General features: G+C 43.2%; 1 protein-coding gene across 10 annotated transcripts in view; it reads left to right on the plus strand.

Moving 5' to 3' along the window:
* The window catches only part of ERC2 (ELKS/RAB6-interacting/CAST family member 2), a 934,759-nt gene that overhangs the window by 821,932 nt on the left and 93,637 nt on the right, over positions 1-19,190 (plus strand). For 2 of the 10 annotated variants that reach the window (XR_015248352.1, XR_015248351.1), the window contains one exon: positions 12,513-12,701. The exons of 7 other annotated variants lie outside the window; for them this stretch is intronic. The gene's annotated coding sequence lies outside the window, so the exon portion shown is untranslated. Of the gene's footprint in view, positions 1-12,512; positions 12,731-19,190 lie in introns of all 10 variants that reach the window. One more of the 10 variants, XR_015248353.1, reaches the window with a different exon arrangement.

The following is a 19,190-nucleotide window of genomic DNA, read 5'->3' on the forward strand; positions in this document are numbered from 1 at the left end:
TCATTTTGGGTTTGAACCCCTGCTTTTACATTTCAGCATAATGCAACCTAGCATTTGCTTGGTGTAGTGCTTGGGGAGCTTTTGGTGTTAACAGAATTCTTTTCTAAAGAAATTCCTTTGGATTCCTTCAGAATTTGTCCAGTTTCCAGGTTCCAATAGGAAAAACATGGATGAGATTTTAATAGAAAAATAGTGCTTCAGATTTTTCATTTGGCAAGCACCTACACTAGAGCTCCTCTTGTTTTATTGAGTGGAACGGGTCAGCATAATAGAGGAGCTCTCAGTGTTTGTACGCTGACGAGACAAGCGTGGGCCCCCTGGGAAATAGGCCCTCTGGGGGTTGGAGCCCACTTGTGGTTTGCCATTCATTTTCATCTCTTTGGAGAATACACTTGAACAACAATTATATGTGCCGATAAATCAAGACCAAATCCTTTAATGTTCTTTACTCATATCTCCTTGAGAAGGGAAACCTGGATCTTTCCGTAAGTTATTTCAGATGTGATTGTCTTCCTATTGATCCAGTGGTGCTGGTAGTGGGATGTTTTATTGTTTGGCTTCAGTGCTTTAAAACTGATTTTAAAGGCAATGCCTTTTTATTATGAAAGATTTCAAATAATTCAGAAGTCTTTGCAAAAGAATTCCATCGTCCAGAAATACTAACATTTTGGTGACATAATGTGTCTTCCCAGTCTTTTTTTCTGTATCTAGCCTCTTAAAAAAAGAAGAAAGAAATCATATTGTAAATGTTTTTATAACTTGCTTTTTGAACTTAACATTGTGTGTCGGACATGTTTCCACATTAATGGATATATACCTACAGCATCATTTTAATGATAGAATTTTGTGTTATTTAACTAGTCCTTAACGATGAACACTTAGCGCTTTTTAAATGTTTCCTATTAGAATGATGTAGCACTTTGGGTTTTACCTTTATGCATGTGTCCAATAATTTTTTTTAATAAATTCCTAAAAGGGAAGGTCCACATCTGCATGGATACATATTGTGAAGTAACCTCTTAGGCAATGTCCATTCACCCTACTTTTAATTTTTTAAGATTTTTTTTAAGTAATCTCTACACCCAACATGGGGCTCAAACTCACAACCCCAAGATCAAGTCACATGCTCCACTGACTGAGGTGCCCCTCACCCTACTTTTATGTCTTGAATGGGACCACCTTGCTGTACAACCCCCCACCCAAGTCTTTTGGTTTTGTTTTACTTTGCTTTTCCAATTTAACTCTAATTGGTACAGAGTTCTCAGAATTTTACCTCTGGGTGGTAGGGCGCACACCAAGAAAAACAGCTAAAATGCTAAACTTGAAAGTCAGGGCACGGAGGGAGAGAAGAAAAGCATGCTTGTAGAAGTGACATGATGATGCTCAGCTGGCTTTTACCCTGCGGGTACATTCCCTTAACTTGAATGTACGAAGTTTCTGAAAGAGTCCTCTTTCCCAGTTTCCCTGTGAGGACAGTTTTCTTTGCTGCAGGTGAGGATTTGGAGGCCTTGATCAATAAAATTAGGGAAATGGCCAGTGCTAGAAATGGGCGAGAGGTCCCACTTTCCTTACTCCAGATCTTACAAACACATAAAACAAAATTCAGTTAACCGGCTGATTTTTGCTGGGCATACGTTTTGAATCTGGAGCTTCTTGGCCATTGAGGAGTCTGAGGTTCGGGGCCCTTTTATCCTTTTATTGGTGAATTCACTGAAGTGTAGGCAGACAGAAAATGTTCAAGTGGCAGGCAGATAAACTTGTTAAATCCCTGGGAGTCTTTCCTTCCTTGCTCTAGGAGTTTATCATCTTGGCGGAGTTAAAAGGCAATTAGACCTGCAGGTCTTTGCCGGCTTGTTTATTGGCATTTTACACATGGGTGTTGAAGAGACAGGGTCGTATTAAACATTCCAATCCTGCTGGCCGGAGGGGAATGAGACCTCGGCCCAACTAAGTCTCCTTGAGAGAGAGCCTTGCCAAAAAGCTGGAGGAAAATCGTTTAAATATAGTACCTGTGCCCCACGATGCTCATTGTTGGTGGAAAATTGCAGTCGGCTAGCTCCATGCTGTGTTACATTTCCTGGGAAATGGTTTTATGGAAGGACGTTTGATGAAAAAATTCATTCCTTTTGTAATTGTTAGCTGCCCCTGTGGTGTTAGTTAAGGTAGAAGCACACTGGAAATGCTTCTTGCCCCAAATCTCCAGGGCAAACCCATTCATGATGAGGGAAGGCTACCAGTTTGAAATTGGATGAGGGACAGATTTCCATTAAGCCTCCTGGTCCTTCTGGTTCTCTGGGCCTCCCCTCCCCAGGCAGGCTGGTCCTGGGCAAGATTGTGGAGAAGTAGGTCTTAGATTTCTGCAACAACTTCTCCCTCTTCTCGCACCCCTCCCTCCATCTGCCCAGCCTTTCCAGAAGAACTCTCACACTTGTGTGCTGGTGAAGTAATACGGCCCCCATCCCTGCTTCCCAGGAAATTTGTACTTTGTTTTCAGAGTCAGCTTGGGCACTCATCTCCATGGAAGTGAGGGGAATTTGCAGGGCTGAGCACACCTTGGTGGTTAAAAACACAGGAGTCAAGCACCCATGGGATCAACTTAGGGCTCTATGACTAAACTTGTGGCAGGAATCCCTTCTGATCTCAGTGTTTTGTTTCTATTTTTGTTTTTCTTAATCTGTAAATTAGGGACAAAGATAATCTCTACCATGCTAATTTGTTGAGAGAGTAAATGAAATAATTCATGAAAAGTGCCTATTACCATATGCTTGTCACGTAAGAGCACAATAAATGGTGGCTATTATTATTGTCATTATTATTAAAGTAAGCTTTATTTCTCTAACACGCACAGAATATGTGTAATATATGTACAGATGTGTACACACACAAACACATACACACCCCTAGTTGGCAATTATTTTTTGGCCAAACTTGTAATACCTTACTTAGCTATTGTTATTTTACCAGTCTAGGGTGCTGTTGACATATAAAAACTTATGTGGAGAAAGTGAGAAGATTCTTGCTCGTGTTCAGAATACCTGGAATATTTGAGGACTTCCCATTCCCACAACTGACTATTGTTGTCAGCAGTCAAGGGAACTCCTTTCCTAAGTGGCTACTGCTTATCCAGATCTTTGTTTCTTAAGAGTCAGGCACCCTGCCTTAATTTTCTCAACTAAAGAAAACACAATAGATGACTGCAGCTTTTATTCCCAATCTGACCTTCCGTGTTCTGAAACTAATTTGCCCTAGTGTCTTGCCAGCGTCTGTGCAAGGACTTCCTCTAGCCGAGTGATGTGGTTCTGATTAAGGACATCCTATAAGACCCAGGAGGATCGCCTGGGAAGGAAACCGGACTGAGGCTCCAGTGAATTTCCATCCTCCAGTCGGATACATGATATTGAAGACCAGAAGGTGTATGGAGTTTATCGTTAGGAAGACTAGGAAAGAGAATTAAAGCAAATGGCTGACAAATTGGCTGTCTTTTATGCAGAGTTGACAAGCTAGTAAGCTCTTACCCGAAAGAGGATATGCAGAGCCCTCGGGCCAAATGGCTCTGCAGGCAGCAGGCTTTTTGAAGTCTCTGCTTGCAGGCCACCACTTTTAACAAGGCCTCTGCTGAATTGCCTCCTCATAAAGATGTGAAAACTGAATTTTTTACCTAAAATATCTTAGTTTCAACAACTATGATCATTGAATCCTCTCCTTAGCGCGTGCGATGTTAGGGTAGAGTGCATGTGTTTTTTTCTCCCTATTGGGTCATAACTGCTAAACCTTGCTTTATTATATGATGCTAGACCTTTCCCTGGAGCCCATGAGGCACCAGCTCACCTCTGCTGTAGCCAGGAGGTGACTCTGCGGAGTGCTCAAAGATCCCCAGAGTCGTGGGTGCTCTGCGTCCTGGGGTCCCGGGGACGGCAGTGGCGGGCAGGGGGCAGTGCAATTTGGAGAGCTTGGAGTGTCTTTACCAAATATCTAAGAATCTACTAATAGTTGTAACTCTAATATGATTTTCTTGTTAATCTCTGTCAAACCATGAAATCTGATATGCTAGCCATGACTAAGCCGTGAAATTTGTCAACTTTGTCTGTGATTTACACAAGCTCTGTTTAAAAAAGAAAGTCTTAACACAAAGTGTGGAACATTATTTCCCAGCATGCTGCTAGTATCTTATGACAACAAATAAGAACAGAGTGTACACATTTCTTGTGCTGTTTCAGGGACAGAGGATGGAGAAGATAAAACCCCAAAACTGAATAATGTATTTCCCTTTGAGATGATAAATATGCACATGGTAAATCTGCTTGCTAGATGTCAGTAGAGATGAAATAAACATTCAAAACAGTTTTATGCTTCATATAATTGGGAGTGATAGTAAGCTTCCTTAAAGTGGCAGAGTGCTTTTGAGAGAAAATAAATGAGTAAAGTCTGTATTTTTTTAAGTCGTAGGTTATCTAATTTTTTTTAACATAGTGAAGTGGCCACGAGTGTAGGCGTTGGAACTTGAAATACTTTTTTATTGTTGGCTAGCTTGGTGAATTGTGTAAGTCACAATTAACTTTTTTCCCTCCGTCTTCTCTTCTGAAAAATGGGGGTGATAATATTTTGTAGGTACTCTAAGGCACAAGAAAAGATACTATCTCTAAATCATAGAACTAGGCACACATGTCCTTTTTCCATTTGAGCTACCATTATAGTTAGGGGCCTTATAAATGATACAGTAGATTGTTGGGTATCTCCGTTACCCAAAGGAAAATGGATTAAATTAAGTTCATGTAATTGAGAAAAAAAAGTTTGTTGTTGTTGTTTTTTTTTTATTTTACCAAAGGAGAACTGGGCAGTTTCTGAATTTTCCATGTGAAGGAAGGGAGAGAAGCACAAAGGAGGAGAAACAGGTTGCAGAACTGAGGAGTGGTAGGGCCAGGATGGCTTTCTCTCCTAAACCTGCCAACTGCCTTTTCCCCTGGGACTCAAAGAGAAACAATTCCCAGATCTTCCTTAACTGTCTCCTGACCTCTACTCTATAGATTCTAGAATCAGATAATCAGATGACTTAGACCCTTGGTCACTTTCGTGACCACGCAGCCCAGTGTTTTTTTTGTTGTTGTTTTTGGTTTTTTTAATGTTTATATATTTTTGAGAGAGAGAGAGAGAGCAGGGGAGGGACAGAGAGAGAGAGGGAGACACAGAATCCGAAGCAGGCTCCAGGCTCTGAGCTGTCAGCACAGAGCCCAATCCGCGGCTCTAACTCACAAACCTCAAGATCATGACCTGCGCCGAAGTCGGACGTTTAACTGACTGAGCCACCCAGACGCCCCTAGCCCGGTGGTTTTAAAATGTGTCTTAAGATAACGAGATCTTATACAGTGCTCCAGGATCTAAGAGCGCCTTCTCAGATACCTGTCAGATCTGTGGAACATAACGTGAAAACTGTCAGGCCAATCTGTCCATCTTACTGACAATGAACCTTGAGTTGATGGAGTTCAGAGAGTTGCTACAATTCTCACCACTGTTGTCTGAGAGCAGCCTAGCCATGTCTTGTTGCCCTAACCAGATCATTTGTTATCACCCCACTTTCCCCCTTCTCGCACAAGTGGGAGGAAAAGAAAATCAAAGCACAACTAACACTTTAGGATGGCTTTAACTTGCCCATGCTCTTCTGGCATTCATGGACTTTTGAAACGTCCATGAGCATCATCACAGAATCTGCCCACTCCCTCCAATTGTAAAATGTTGTGACTGTGTATATATATATATGTTTCTAGGCAGAAGACCCATAACTTCTATCAGATTCTCTCAAAGGGGTTTGTGACCCTCAAAAGGATTAAGAATGATTTTCTTATAATTTCCTTATAATTAGTCACATTTCTGATTGTGAGTTACAAGATTAACAATTACATTCACTTTCTTAAACTTCCTTGGCAAATGTAGCAAATAAACCATATGAATGCCAAAGGTCCCAGGCTTGCTTGTGAAATAGCAGTTGGGTCCTGAATTCTTTAGGGTATTTCTGTAGCCTTAATTTTTCAGCCTGGATTCTAACTGGGACTAGGTTTTAGCCATCTTTGAACCAAGATGGTTCCAAGTTGATAAAATAGTGCATGTTTATTTATAGTGTGCCAGAAAAGTACATTTATTTCCAGATATGAACATTGATTCACTTGCTTAATTCCGCTTGGGTCCTGGATTAGAGTTGTCAGAATTCACACTTAAAAATACAGCCTACCTAGTTATGCTAGTTAGCTCTTTAGAAGAGCTCCTGAGACGGGGGAAATGGATTAGCTCTGCAGACAAGCAAAGAGCCTTCTTTCAACTCCAGAACTTTTGTTATAGACGTTAAGGGAAATTCACCATAAACAAGCACAGGATCTCTCTGAGGTGATGGAAATGTTCTAAAACTGGTTTGTGGTGATGGTTGCCCAACTCTATACATTTACTCAAAATCATTGAACTTGACACTGAAAATGGATGAACTTGGATGCTATGTAAATTATACCATAGATAACTTTTTAAACAAATAAGGGATGGCTTTATAACAACTGTTGTTTAATTTTTCATTCTGAGTTTCAGACTAATTTAAGAATGTGATAAAAACCATAAATCTACTCCTCTCAATAAAGTATGGAAGTGCCCAAACCAAATTTTGCATAAAATGTCTAGATCTACTGAGGCTCAATTCCTACCTTAACCTGTTTTCTGCACAATGTTAAGATCCTTTTCTTGACCTTTGGAGTAAGGTTCAGCCCTGGCTAAAGCAAGGATTTGCTGCTCTTGGAAGTCTTGCTCAGTCATTGGCTCTGAGGGTGACACCTGCCACCCCAGTGAGACTGTCTCCTTCATACTTCATGCTGAGAAGAACATGGGGAGGGCAGAACTTGTCTTAGGTTATATGTAGAGTGTTGGGTATACTTGAGTATACTTGGGTATACTTATACACAGGAAGAGTATGCCCTGAGAAATTCATTCTTTATATATCAAGAGTTGAGGACTAGTTCCTGCAGATTTAATGATTAAATTCTATAAAGGACAGTTTTCTTGGGGCGCCTGGGTGGCGCAGTCGGTTAAGCGTCCGACTTCAGCCAGGTCACGATCTCACGGTCTGTGAGTTCGAGCCCCACGTCAGGCTCTGGGCTGATGGCTCAGAGCCTGGAGCCTGTTTCCGATTCTGTGTCTCCCTCTCACTCTGCCCCTCCTCCGTTCATGCTCTGTCTCTCTCTGTCCCAAAAATAAATAAACGTTGAAAAAAAAAATTTTTTTTTAAATAAAAAAAAAAAATAAAGGACAGCTTTCTTTCTTTCTTTCTTTCTTTCTTTCTTTCTTTCTTTTTTTCTTTCAGTTTGTTTGTTTGTTTGTTTGTTTATGTATTTAGAGACAGCAAGGGAAGGGGCAGAGAGAGAATCCCAAGCAGGCTCCGCACTGTCAGCAGTGTGGAACCAACTGCAGGGCTTGAACTCACAAACTGTGAGATCATGACCTGAGCCAAAATCAAGAGTTGGACATTTAACCGACTAAAACACCTAGGCACCCCAGGACAGTTCTTTATACAGCTTGTAAGAGTCTCTGTGCACCTCTGCTAGAACCTCCAGACAAATACTTGTATTTTTCTATTATTGTTTATTCTATTTCTTTTATCAAAACAAAAAAACAATAAGCCTAAAAGCACGATGGGAAGAGGGCCAAGGCTCCTGGAGACTCCTTTATTCTTGCTCTTTCTCCATTTGAGAAGTCGTCATACCTTTGCCATCAGATTTCACTGAGTACAGGAAAGAAATGAGGGCAGTTGGAGAATGAGGGGGGCCAGAAGAATGGGGCAGCTGCAACAGGGTGATAGCTAGATGGGGAGGCTGCCTGGGAACTGAGGAAGCAGGGGTGTCGCAGCTCTAATAACTTGAACTCCCTTGATACACTTCTCTATCTCCCAAGACATTAAAACTTTGAGTGGGAGAAATTGCTAGAATACAAACATTTTCACCCAACAAAGCCCCAACAAAGGCCAGCCATCACACATAAACCAACCTGGTTCTGACAGAAGTCAGTACTTTAAGGTACACATAAGTCTATGCCTTGAAGCAAAACCTCATTGGAACCCCATTATGATGGAATCCTGGGCTGGCCTCAGCTACAGCGGCCTGTGTGAAGACACAACCCTTTAGCTCACAAACCAATTCAAAGTCCTTCTTTGAGGCTTAACAATGGATATGCTAATTAAATGAGTTCTATCTTCTCATTCAAATTAATCCTGAAGGAAGGACCTCTGCCAGTCTATTCTTAGTTACTGCTGGCATTTCAAGGAACATAAATAAGTGCATTTCCTTTAAAAAAATATTCTATGGGGAGGCCTGGGTGGCTCAGTTGGTTGAGTGCCTGACTCTTGGTTTTGGCTCAGGTCATGATCTCACAGTTTGCAGAGCCTGCTTGGGATTCTCTCTGTCCCCCTCTCTCTCCCTCCCCTGATTGTGCTCTCTCTCTCTCAAAATAAATAAGTAAACTTGAAAATTAATAATTATAAATATAGATAAATAAACAAACAAATAAATAATTCTATGAATCCATCAATTTTTCGTATTTTAAATGGCTTTGCCCACATTTGTCCAAATAAGTAAGACTTCACCATCTTGGGCTTTTCTCTGAAGAGTGAGTGTTAGGTCTTTGTTGGAGGGATAATTTCTGTTTCAGCCCAGCCTCCTCAACCTTTTTGGTTGAACCTGAATCCAGGAAACCCAGTAACAATCTTAAGATTTCATTTTCCTTCCTGTGGAAATGAGAAGCCAAATTCTCATGTTGGAACTCATCGTATAGATGCTTGTTCTTCATTTCTAAATTTCTCCTCCACGTTTTTTTCCTCTTTGTTGTCTTCAGGTAAAATAATTTCTATCTGATACAGTTTACCCCACCCTGGTCCTTAATGGGTCAGTGAGTCTCCTATGGCTTCATGGCCCTGATAGCAGTGGGTATTGCTGTCTTTGGTCTTTTTGTTTAGTCAGTGCTGCCTAGCAGATTGTTTACATGGCTCTTGGAAAGTTCTAGGAGTGTTCTAGGACTCTAAAGAGTTCTTACACTTTAAGTAGAAGACATCATAATGCTACAAGGAATTATGTTTTCAAAAATGCTGTGAGGAAAATCCAATAAATACCTCAAATGATATATTAAAGCAGTGGTTCTCAGCTGGAGGTAATCTTGGCCCATACCCCTAGATGTCTGACAATGTCAAGAGACATTTCTGGTTGTCCCAACTTGGGGAGGGAGGTGCTACTGGCATCTAGTGGGTAGAGGCCAGAGGACACTTCTACACATCCTATAACATATAATGCAGTCCTAACAACAAAGAGTTATCTGCCCCCAAATTTCAACAGTGCCAAAGTAGAAAATCCTGCATTAAAGGAATTCTCACTCTTTTTTTCTTTTTCCTCAAGGCCTGGGAAAAGAGAAGGAAAAAAAAGAAAGAAAGAAAATTCTCCATTATCATGAGTGCAAGTGTCCTAAGTTCTTACATCCCACACAGATCCAGAAATTGGAGAGTACAAGGGTACCACTAAGCAGGGCAAAGTGCAAGGTCAAGGCAGGTCTTCTCGGCTCCAACAGCTGTCTCAGCTCCAAGGAGAGACAACTCAGACCAAAGCAGAGGACCAAAAAGTTACAAGGATGTTTAGATTGTGATAAAAATCATTTTGCAGATTAAAGTGCTTCCTCCTGCCCATAAAATGGTATGTTCTTTAAATAACTCAAAACTAGGAGGCATTTAACTGTGTTGTGAGCAGGAGGCAGAACTGCTGCTCAGGGCCACGGTCAATTAATTCCATCCTTGTAATCAAGCCTACCCAAGCTGTAGGTGGTGGCGCTCTCCATATTTTCTCTAATGTGCCATTGAACGACCCCATGTTCTAAATGCCACTATTCTCAACCTGAAGGGATTCCAGAGATATTTCCTTGGACCCAGTTTCTCTCTCTACATCTCTTAGCTCCATTCTCCCTCACTCCTTCAGTAGTAGCTAGATGGCTGCTCAACTGCCGGATGCTTCCTCCTCCCATATGCAATCCCAGATAGAAAGAATCTCTTTCCCAAGATCCTCAGCAAAGCCTCAGTATGTCTCATTGGCTTTCATTGGGTCACATGCTCATCCATGAGCAATGAAGTGGCTAGGGAAATTCTAGGAGCCAGTTGTCTGAGGCCAAGGTCATAGCACACTCCTGAGCTGAGGGTGAGTCTAGTGTGATGCATGTGAGCCAGATGTGGGTAGATGTGTTGTGTCAAAGGGAAATTGGGTAAGATAATCAAAATAGGAGGAATGGATGTCCAGGAGAATAAACACACACACACACACACACACACACACACACACACACACACACACACACACACTATTTGCTATGAAGAGGCTTTGGATTCAGAGGTGGAAGCCTCAGGTCCTTGCCTTTAATGACCTGTCTTTGCCATTAACTAGCTGCATCACTTGAGATAATTCCATAACTCTCCTTGCTTCCTTTATCTCATCCACAACATGGAAATAATACTAATATCAGGGTGGTGGTGAAAAATCAACCTTGTGATATTAGAAAGGTTGTGCAAACAAGTAGTGGTGGTGGTGTTTGAGTCAAATGGATTCAGTTCACCTTCTAGAGTCTAGAAGAAGACCAGCTACAACCCACCCAGCAAGTCTATGCCAGCCTTCGGAAGCCAGTGTCTAAATTTATCCCAATCCTCATTGTTGCAGGTCAGTGTGGGAAATCTTCTGAGGTCAATGATTGAGGTAATTGGCTTGCTGTGGATCTTGAAAAAGTCTCTCTGTTAAATGACATAATTGGTTTTAATTATATAATTATGGCACTTAAAGTGTGGGGGTGAAAGGTTACTATTATATTTAGAAGTAAGATCCCCAAATGAAGCAAGGGTGTTCAAGCTAGTGTTTCTTCAAATTTCTCTTTTTATTTTTTCAGAGGGAAGTCAGAGTAGGCTGGCCTTGGCCCTGGCCATTTTAGGATGATTATCCCGCATGAGGTAGTGCTAGGGCTGCTCACGGCATCATAGGAACCTTTGTAAAGAGACGGGAAAAGGGCTTCCGTAAAGACCTCATTGCGATCTGAAGTTAATGAGCAGTGGGAACTCAACTGTCAGCAATTGAATGTGATTGGGCAGGGTAATTATATGATTGCCTCTGGTGTTTGCACATGCACAGGGATATTTTTATTGGAAAAAACCTAATTGCTTACTTACTTAGTGGAGGGAAAATCTAAACAAATTTGTGTTGTCATAGATTAAAAAGACATCCTTTCTTTGTCTCTAAAATAGCTGCTTGCTCTCCTTTTTAGAAGTGAGGGTTTTGTTCTTTTCGTGTTCAATCAGGGATGTTGTTTGCAGGACTTGAATTGTATGCTAATATGAAAATGTAAAGGAAAGCTACTTTGGACTGGGCTTGGTACGTTTTGGTAAAATGGCCATGTGCTTATTGCCATTTCTTAAACCATCCCCTACAATGGTCTCTTTCATAATGCAAATGCAGCTAGAACCCTGGGCAACACTCAAGCTACTAGGATTTTCACAGGGTTTTTGTTTGTTTGTTTGTTTGTTTTGTTTTGTTTTCCTGCGTGGAGCCTGGTGGCAAGATTGGCTTCAGGAGCTATCTGGTTTTCCTTAGTTGCATTAGGCAAGTAGGAGGTATCATTTCTATGGCAGCCTTTTTGACATCAAAACATCAAGGGTAAGAGGAGCAAAATGTTCCCTTTGTGATTTCCCAGGAACTTGGAGGAAAGGAAAGGGCAAAGTGAGAGAGCCTGAGGGAAGAAGCCTTGGGGCTCTCACTTTGATGATGCCAGATTTCTGCCCAGTGTTGAGTTTTGACAATCCTGAGTAAGTATGGTATCTCACTTACCTGTGATGCTGGTGTGCAAAAAACAGATTGCTGCAACTGGGTCTATTCTAGAGCAGTTCAACTCTGTATTATTGGTTTGTTTTTTCTATCTTCTTATAGAACAAACTATTTTCTAAGTTCTTTCCTGAGATCCCACCAGAAGAGGCCAAAGCATGCCTGGATTGTGGGGTTTGGGGGAGCGCCTTGTGATGAGAGCAGCCCCTCAGATCAGCCATGCTCTCTCATCTCAGAATCTTGCACATGCTGCCACACCCTAGTCTTATCTGGCTAACTCCATGCCTCCTCTAGGCTCAGTGTTAAATGTCACGTCTTCCAGGAAGCCTTCCATGACCACTCACCCCAAGTCTGGGTTGGCTGCCTTTGCTTTATGCTCCATGACACCCTCTAGGTTCCTTTATCCACTGTCCTTTAATTGCTTGTCTCATTGTCCTGACAACCCAAAAGCTCCATGAGGGCAGGGCTTGTTTATATTTGTCACTGCTACATCCCCAGAGCCTGGCACAATGCTCCACGAGTGTGTTCAGAATGACCGAATGAGAAAGGAATGGTTGCTGAGTGTCCTAGGGAATTGTGGTATGTGCTGCCTGGGCTTCCCTACCCTTGCTGTTAATACCGCTTTCTTGTTGCTTATAATTTTCATTGCCCCAGATGATCCAGCTCTGTCGGAGGCACGGAGGCACAGTCAAATCTCATGCTGTACATTGATCACCTGTCCAACCTTTGCCTAGAGTGGGAGCCCCCAGTTCCTTCAAGAGATCCAACTTTACCTGTCTGTAAAGAAGAAGAGGAGGAGGGAGACAGCGGGGAGGATCCGGTGGCAGTATAACACCAGAGCAGGTCCAATGTTTACTTTTACCCTTTTGGAGGTGGGTAACTGCAAATACCATGGGGAGCTGGGTTTCAAAGAGAAACCTGTGCAGTGACCTTGGATTTGGGGGCTCACGCATACTTTATTTTTTGCTAGAGTGTAGAGGTTGCTGTTTTTGTATTTAATTCACAGCCAGACCATTCCATGATTACCCCAGCATAGAACAAAGAGCAAGGTTCATCATCCACATGATGTAAATTCTTGTTATCGGTCTCATGTTATTTGTGTCTTGCTATGTGGACAGAGAGTACGGTTCATTCATTGGTTCCTTATTTTCATGACTATTATATTTATCAGTTGCTTTTCAAGGCCTGTGATTTTCAGCAGCCTTTCTTGTTTTGATGCTCTGGCTTTTGATGTTTTGAATCCTCCCCCAACTCCACCTTAGACCATGAGATCCTGAATAACTACCAAAGAAATGAGCTGGCCTTGAGACCACCCCCAGTGTTTAAGTATGGCCTTACACAGCCCCGGGGGTGTGTCTAACCAGCTTTTTCCCTAAGCAGAACGTGAACCTCTGACTTTATAGGCCTCGGGCAAAAGGGCTTCCTACTAAACCCCTAAGCCCCCAAGGTTGGACTGCCTGTTGTGGGTTGGGCCATGATAACAATTTCTGGGTGGATGTACATTTGCATGTGGAAAACCATGGCTCACATGTGGCAGGAAAGAGTAAACCCTCAGAGCCACAGGGGTGCTTCTTGCACAGTGGTCTGTGCCGACTTCCCTCCATCTAAAGCATACTCTCTATCCTTTGGTTCTGAGTCTCTATCTCGTTTTTGTTCTTCAGTTGCATTTCTGCTTTATCATAATAAGCACCTCAATTGGAATCTTTGGGGGTTCCTTCAAGAAAGAGAGTGGGAAGGGGCACGTGGGTGGCTTAGTCAGTTAAGCATCCGACTTCGGCTCAGGTCATGATCTCATGGTTTGTGAGGTTGAGCCCGCATCGGGCTCTGTGCTGACAGCTCAGAGCCTGGAATCTGCTTTGGATTCTGTGTCTCCCTCTCTCTGCCCCTCCCCCACTTGTGCTCTGTCTCTATCAAAAAATAAATAAACGTATAAAAATTTAAAAAAAAAAAAAGAAAGAGAGTAGGAAGAACCTCTTCTTATAGTAGGTGTGTTCAGCAATGTTGTGTTCTTTGAATCAGATGGGGATGGGCCATGGTGAGCTTTATGCCTGAATTCCAAGGAAAAGTTCAGCTTCATTTTCAGTTTTGCCTCAGATGCCTCACTACCTCACATCCTTTTCTGGATTGAGGCAGATAATTACTGCCTACACAAATAAATCACATACTTTTGTAAAAAAAAAAAAATTTTTTTTGGAATGACATTTGATTTGCAATTAAGCTTGGTGACGTGGTCTCTGAAGTGTCTCATCTTGTCTAATCACAATGATTTATGTCCTTTCAAAATACTTCTGCACACAGGGCTTAGTTCTCTGGTTATCATTGCATAACATGGTGCAGGGAATAACTTAAGAACAGAAAAAGACAAATTAGAATAAATGGTTGCCATTTGAGGTCAGGCTCAAACCACTGATTATTTCTGTTGTTTTGTTTGAAAAATGTTTTCATGGCCGTTCATTGACTGATTTATTCAACAAATAGGTTTAAGCACCGTCTGTCTAAGCACCCTGCCTGGACCAGCAACCTGCTTTCTGGCATCTATCACCTGGGAACTTGTTAGAAATGCAGATTCTCAGGCCCCACCCAGAACTGCTGAATCAGAAACTCTGCAGGTGGGGTCCAGCAAGCTGGGTTTGAATGGGCTTCCTGGTGATTCTGCTGCACACAGAAGTTTGAGAAGTATTGGTTTAAAACTTCTGTGAATATGTGAGGTGAGGGCATTTATAGGAGAATACCTATAGCTCTGTCAGCCAGGAACTTGTAATCAATTTGGGGCACAAGGCATAAATTCATTAGACAGTTTGGCAGAATGATCTTTATAATAAATGTAAATTACATCATACACTCACTTCCTAAATGCTCCCACGCAGTTCCCTTTGTGCTTGGAATAAATATAAATGCTTGGCTAGGGCCTACAAGGCCTGGCATGCACATCCCCTGCCTACCTACCCAGCCTCATCTGGGTGCCATTCCCTCGCGTCCCTGGGGTTCTGCCACAGCACACTAGCCTTCTTTCTGATCCTGAAACACACCTGCTGAGTGATGTCCGCAGCAATAGAGGAAGGGGAAGGAAGAGAGAAAATTGCAAAGGTTAAGTAATAGGCTTGGTCACTGAAGTATTTTTATATACAATTCCATATTTATAAACCAGTGTCCCTGTTGGCTAATATATTCATATATTGATATTTATATGTATCTATGTGACAATACGTTCATGTGATAACCTAAAGTAGCAGCCTTATCTTGTAGCATAGCAAAGTCTGAAAGGAGTTGCTGAATTGTTAAGGAAACATTAAATATCGTTTAGTCTTAAGGTCATCTATTTGTATTGATTTCTGTCTCTAAGACGTGGTCCCATAGGCACAGTGCTCCGTCACCTACTGAGAACTGAAAAAATGTGGCTGGGGGTACGAGGTGCTGAGTGTGAAATTATCTGTATGGCACCAGAACATGCCTGGAGCCCATGCATAGTTCTTGCTGGCTTCACTTAGTTTTAGGAAGGATGGTGACCATGTTCATTAGGTTTCGTCTTTGTAAAAAGTTATCTGTGAATGCCAATTGTGGTCTTTGGGGTGTTGTATTAAATGTACCATGTGATTTGGGAACAAAGCAGCTGTTTGGATTTTTATTGAATGTAAAAAAAAAAGTGGTCTCTTAGGATTCTCTTTATGATGAGAAGAGGAAACACATATTTTAAATATGACTTGTTTAAAAAAAACTTACTTGGGGCGCCTGGGTGGCGCAGTCGGTTAAGCGTCCGACTTCAGCCAGGTCACGATCTCGCGGTCCGTGAGAAAACTTACTTGATTTCGAGGCAAAGGAGTTGTTAAAGATTTGGGACTCCTAGAGTGAGGAACCGATGGTTTTTGGGTGTTGTTTTTTGTCTTGACTACCCACAGCTCTTTTGCAGTAACAGACTATATTATAGGCATAGCATCTCTGGTTTGGGGAATTAGTTGCTTTTTATGAGGTCTCTCGTTTGAGCTCTTCAGTAGAGAAGGGAAAGGTAGGTTTGAAGGAGCCATCAAGAAGAGTGGGAGGTGGGAAGTGCTCCTGGCAGCCTGACAGCCTTCCCTGGCCTTGTGGAGTTCTCCCTGGGGAGTGGAGGAAAGTCTCCCTACAACGTAAGTGCCCCAACTCACCAGGAAGCCCATCCTACTGGAAGACAAAACTAAGCTACCAGGGGTGACTGAGAATGCACCTGTGAACAAGACAGACACAGCCTATCCCTGCCCTCTGGGAGTCCACAGCCTGGGGGCCAGGAGATACTAGCGAATAACTAGTCAAATAAAGGTGCATTTTCATACTGTGAAAGGTGCTCTGAAGGCTAAGAGAGCCAGGAGAGCAGAGAACAAAGCAGAAGATTTCCTCTTGGGTTAGCTGGGGAGGCCTGCTCTTTGGACATGAGCTTGAAGCTGAGAGCCAAAGGATAACCAGGTGCGTATTCATGCAGGTGTGTAGCTTGGTGGCATGGTGGGGGGTTAAGAGCGAGCGTCCCTGGGGAGCTGGCGCCATACCACCTCCCATACTAGCTGGGATTCTGCCCCAGAGGCCACCACAGCAGAGAATCTCTGAGCAAGCACATGGGCAAAAACACCCAAATCATGGTGCAGAGTGAGCCCCGGGCGAGGAGCTCTTGCCCCACAGAGACAGATTTCCAAGTGTGCACTGACAGGGCTCCCACCCCTGTGCCTACGCGTGACACCAGTACCTGGCCTCCAGTGCTTCCAGTGTTTCTCTGAGATCCCTTCTTTACGGGGCAGCCTTTGTTGGTCTCCCCCTTGAGAGCAAAGCTGCCTGTAGGGAACATTCATCATAACCTGGAAGATTCTTGTGTGACTTTTAGGGAGACATTTCAGTCATGTTCAGAGAATCTTCTTAGGTGTGGCCAGCAGCTCTGAGGAATGAGGAGCTGTCTTCACCTGCTGCCTTCTTGACCTGGAGCCATCACTACACGTATCTCATTTGTCCAAGCAGGGACAAAGGTTGAGGGCAGGTTCTTTGTTTTCTTTGGGGATGTGTGTGTGTATGTGCATGTGCCTAACATGCTGACTTTGCCCAGATCTGGCACTCAGAAATAGTGGACAAATGAGAGAAGATGTTCTGTAAATCGAAATGTCCTTGCAGTACTGAAGCTCGATTTGAGGAGTGTGAAATCAAAGTGATATCTGTTTCATTCATTTATTCATTCACCCACCCAAAAGCAGTTACTGAGGTCTTACTGTTTCACTGTGCAGCCAAAACACAATGCCCAGCACATGGTCAGTCAGTCCACAGTCCATACTGATGATTACAGAGGAAAGACAAAACTAACTCTGCCTCCAGAATCTCTTTGTGTTCTGGTCCCACTGAGTTCTGTAGCTGTTCATCCCTCGCCTGTCATTTAGGAGTGACAGTGCAGACTACCAGGCTCTGAGCACGTCTGCTCCTCTTCAGAGAGGCAGAACTCTCCCATAGGAGGGAACTCGTGGCATGAGCTCTGACTTGTAGAGTGCCTAAGCACAGCTCACTGACTGTCTGCACAAAGCCTGGGAGCACAAAATGACAGAGGGCAGTTAAACTTCAGGGTGGTCTGAGTGGCTTTTAAAAAAATTAACAAATTAATAAAGACAGCTCTTTGGAGCATCTGAGTTTCTGCTTGCTGAAAAAGCCTCGCCTGTTTTCTGAGGAGACAGAGGTTTCCTTTGATTGAAACAAAGGGACCATTTCTGCAGACCTGAAAAATTAGGGGCTAGGGTCCCAAACAGAGCCTATAAGCCAATTCTGCTCAGGTGGCTGTTGGGATGACCCACACAGGGCCCCCCCCCCTGCCCCCGCCAAACCTGCAACTACCACATATAATCCAGATTTCTGGATCTGGGGGTGGAAATCAGATGATCCAGCAACACAGGGCCATATTCCCACAGATTGCTACAGCGGTCCCCTCTCATCCCAGCCTGCCCTTTCAAGTTTACTGGTCACTGATGTCTTGCATCCAGTGGGCTCATATCCGTCATTCACATTACCTTCCTGGTTCCTGCCAGCACAGTGTGCAGCCCCGATGAGGACATGCAGTGGAGGGCCTTGTGGTGGGCTCATAGTTGTGAGCAGCAGCATGGATGATGCCCAGATCTGCCCCTCCAGTAAGCTGTCCAGAGGCCACATGGCACCACCTTGTCAGGTCAATGTCAGTGGATCACCACCCAATCTGAGTTTCTCATAAGAACACAGTGGGCACTCACCCAGGCCCCACCTCATGGATTCTGACTCATTTGCTCCGGGCTAAGTGGGGCTCTGGGATCAGGTCTACCCAGGCAGCTTTGGAAGGCCTGCTCATGACCCATGCACCGACCACCTGCTCTCTCGGCAGGTGCTTACTCTCATCAGCACCTTTATAAGCCCCTATCCCCTTCCTGAATTAATTTGGAGCATTACAGGGACACCTGGGTGGCTCAGTCGGTTAAGCGTCTGCCTTTGGCTCAGGTCATGATTACGAAACTCACGGTTCGTAAGTTTGAGCCCCACCTCAGGCTCTCTGCTGTGTGCACAGAGCCCGCTTCAGATCCTCTGTCTCCCCCTCTCTCTGCCCTTCCCCCACTTGTGCACATGCTCCCTCGTTCTCTCTCTCTCTCTCTCTCTTTCTCAAAAATAAATAAATAAATAAATAAATAAATAAATAAATAAATAAAAATTTAAGGATCACAAACCACTGTCATAAACATGGATTCAAAGCCAGAGCACACATGTCCAAAGTGGCTCTCAAAAGGGCTATAACGCCAAAAACAAAAATGTTTTAGTTTGAAATCCCAGGTATATCAACAAAAACTGGGACTTGGGTGGCGAACATGGTAGACACAGATGCCTGCCTTGTCTTGTGCATAACTGTGGGAGGTCTCTCTATGTCTGGTGGTTCCTGAGGCAGGCCCGATGTGTGCTTCTTAAAGGCAGCCAGCTATTTTCTTACTAGATGCTTGTGGATTGTTTTTTCTTTATGTAGACAAGCCAATAATTTTGCTAACCTATATCTGGTATTTGCTTTCTTTACATTCCTGGTGTTTACTAAGCTCTTTTATCTTGCTGTGTACCTTTTCCATCTGCATAAATGTATTGCTTCTTTTCTTAGTTTTAGCCTTCTCTTCTGGAGCATCTGTTAGCCTCAGGTTCTTCACTATCTAATGCCCATGTCCCTCATCTTGTTGCATCTCCCCATTCTGGGGTAACCTTGCAGGTTGAGGCTTTGTTTCACTGACGGTATTTTCTGCAATGGTGATTCATGTCTTAGTTGCTGCTAATGTCAGCTGTGAGTCCCTTATTGCATTTTTATGGGGTGGTAGGTGGTAGAATTCTCTTTCCATT

This window comes from Puma concolor, chromosome A2, assembly GCF_028749965.1.
Source record: "Puma concolor isolate L17-30 chromosome A2, mPumCon1.1.hap2, whole genome shotgun sequence".
NCBI classification, from domain to species: Eukaryota; Metazoa; Chordata; class Mammalia; order Carnivora; family Felidae; genus Puma; species Puma concolor.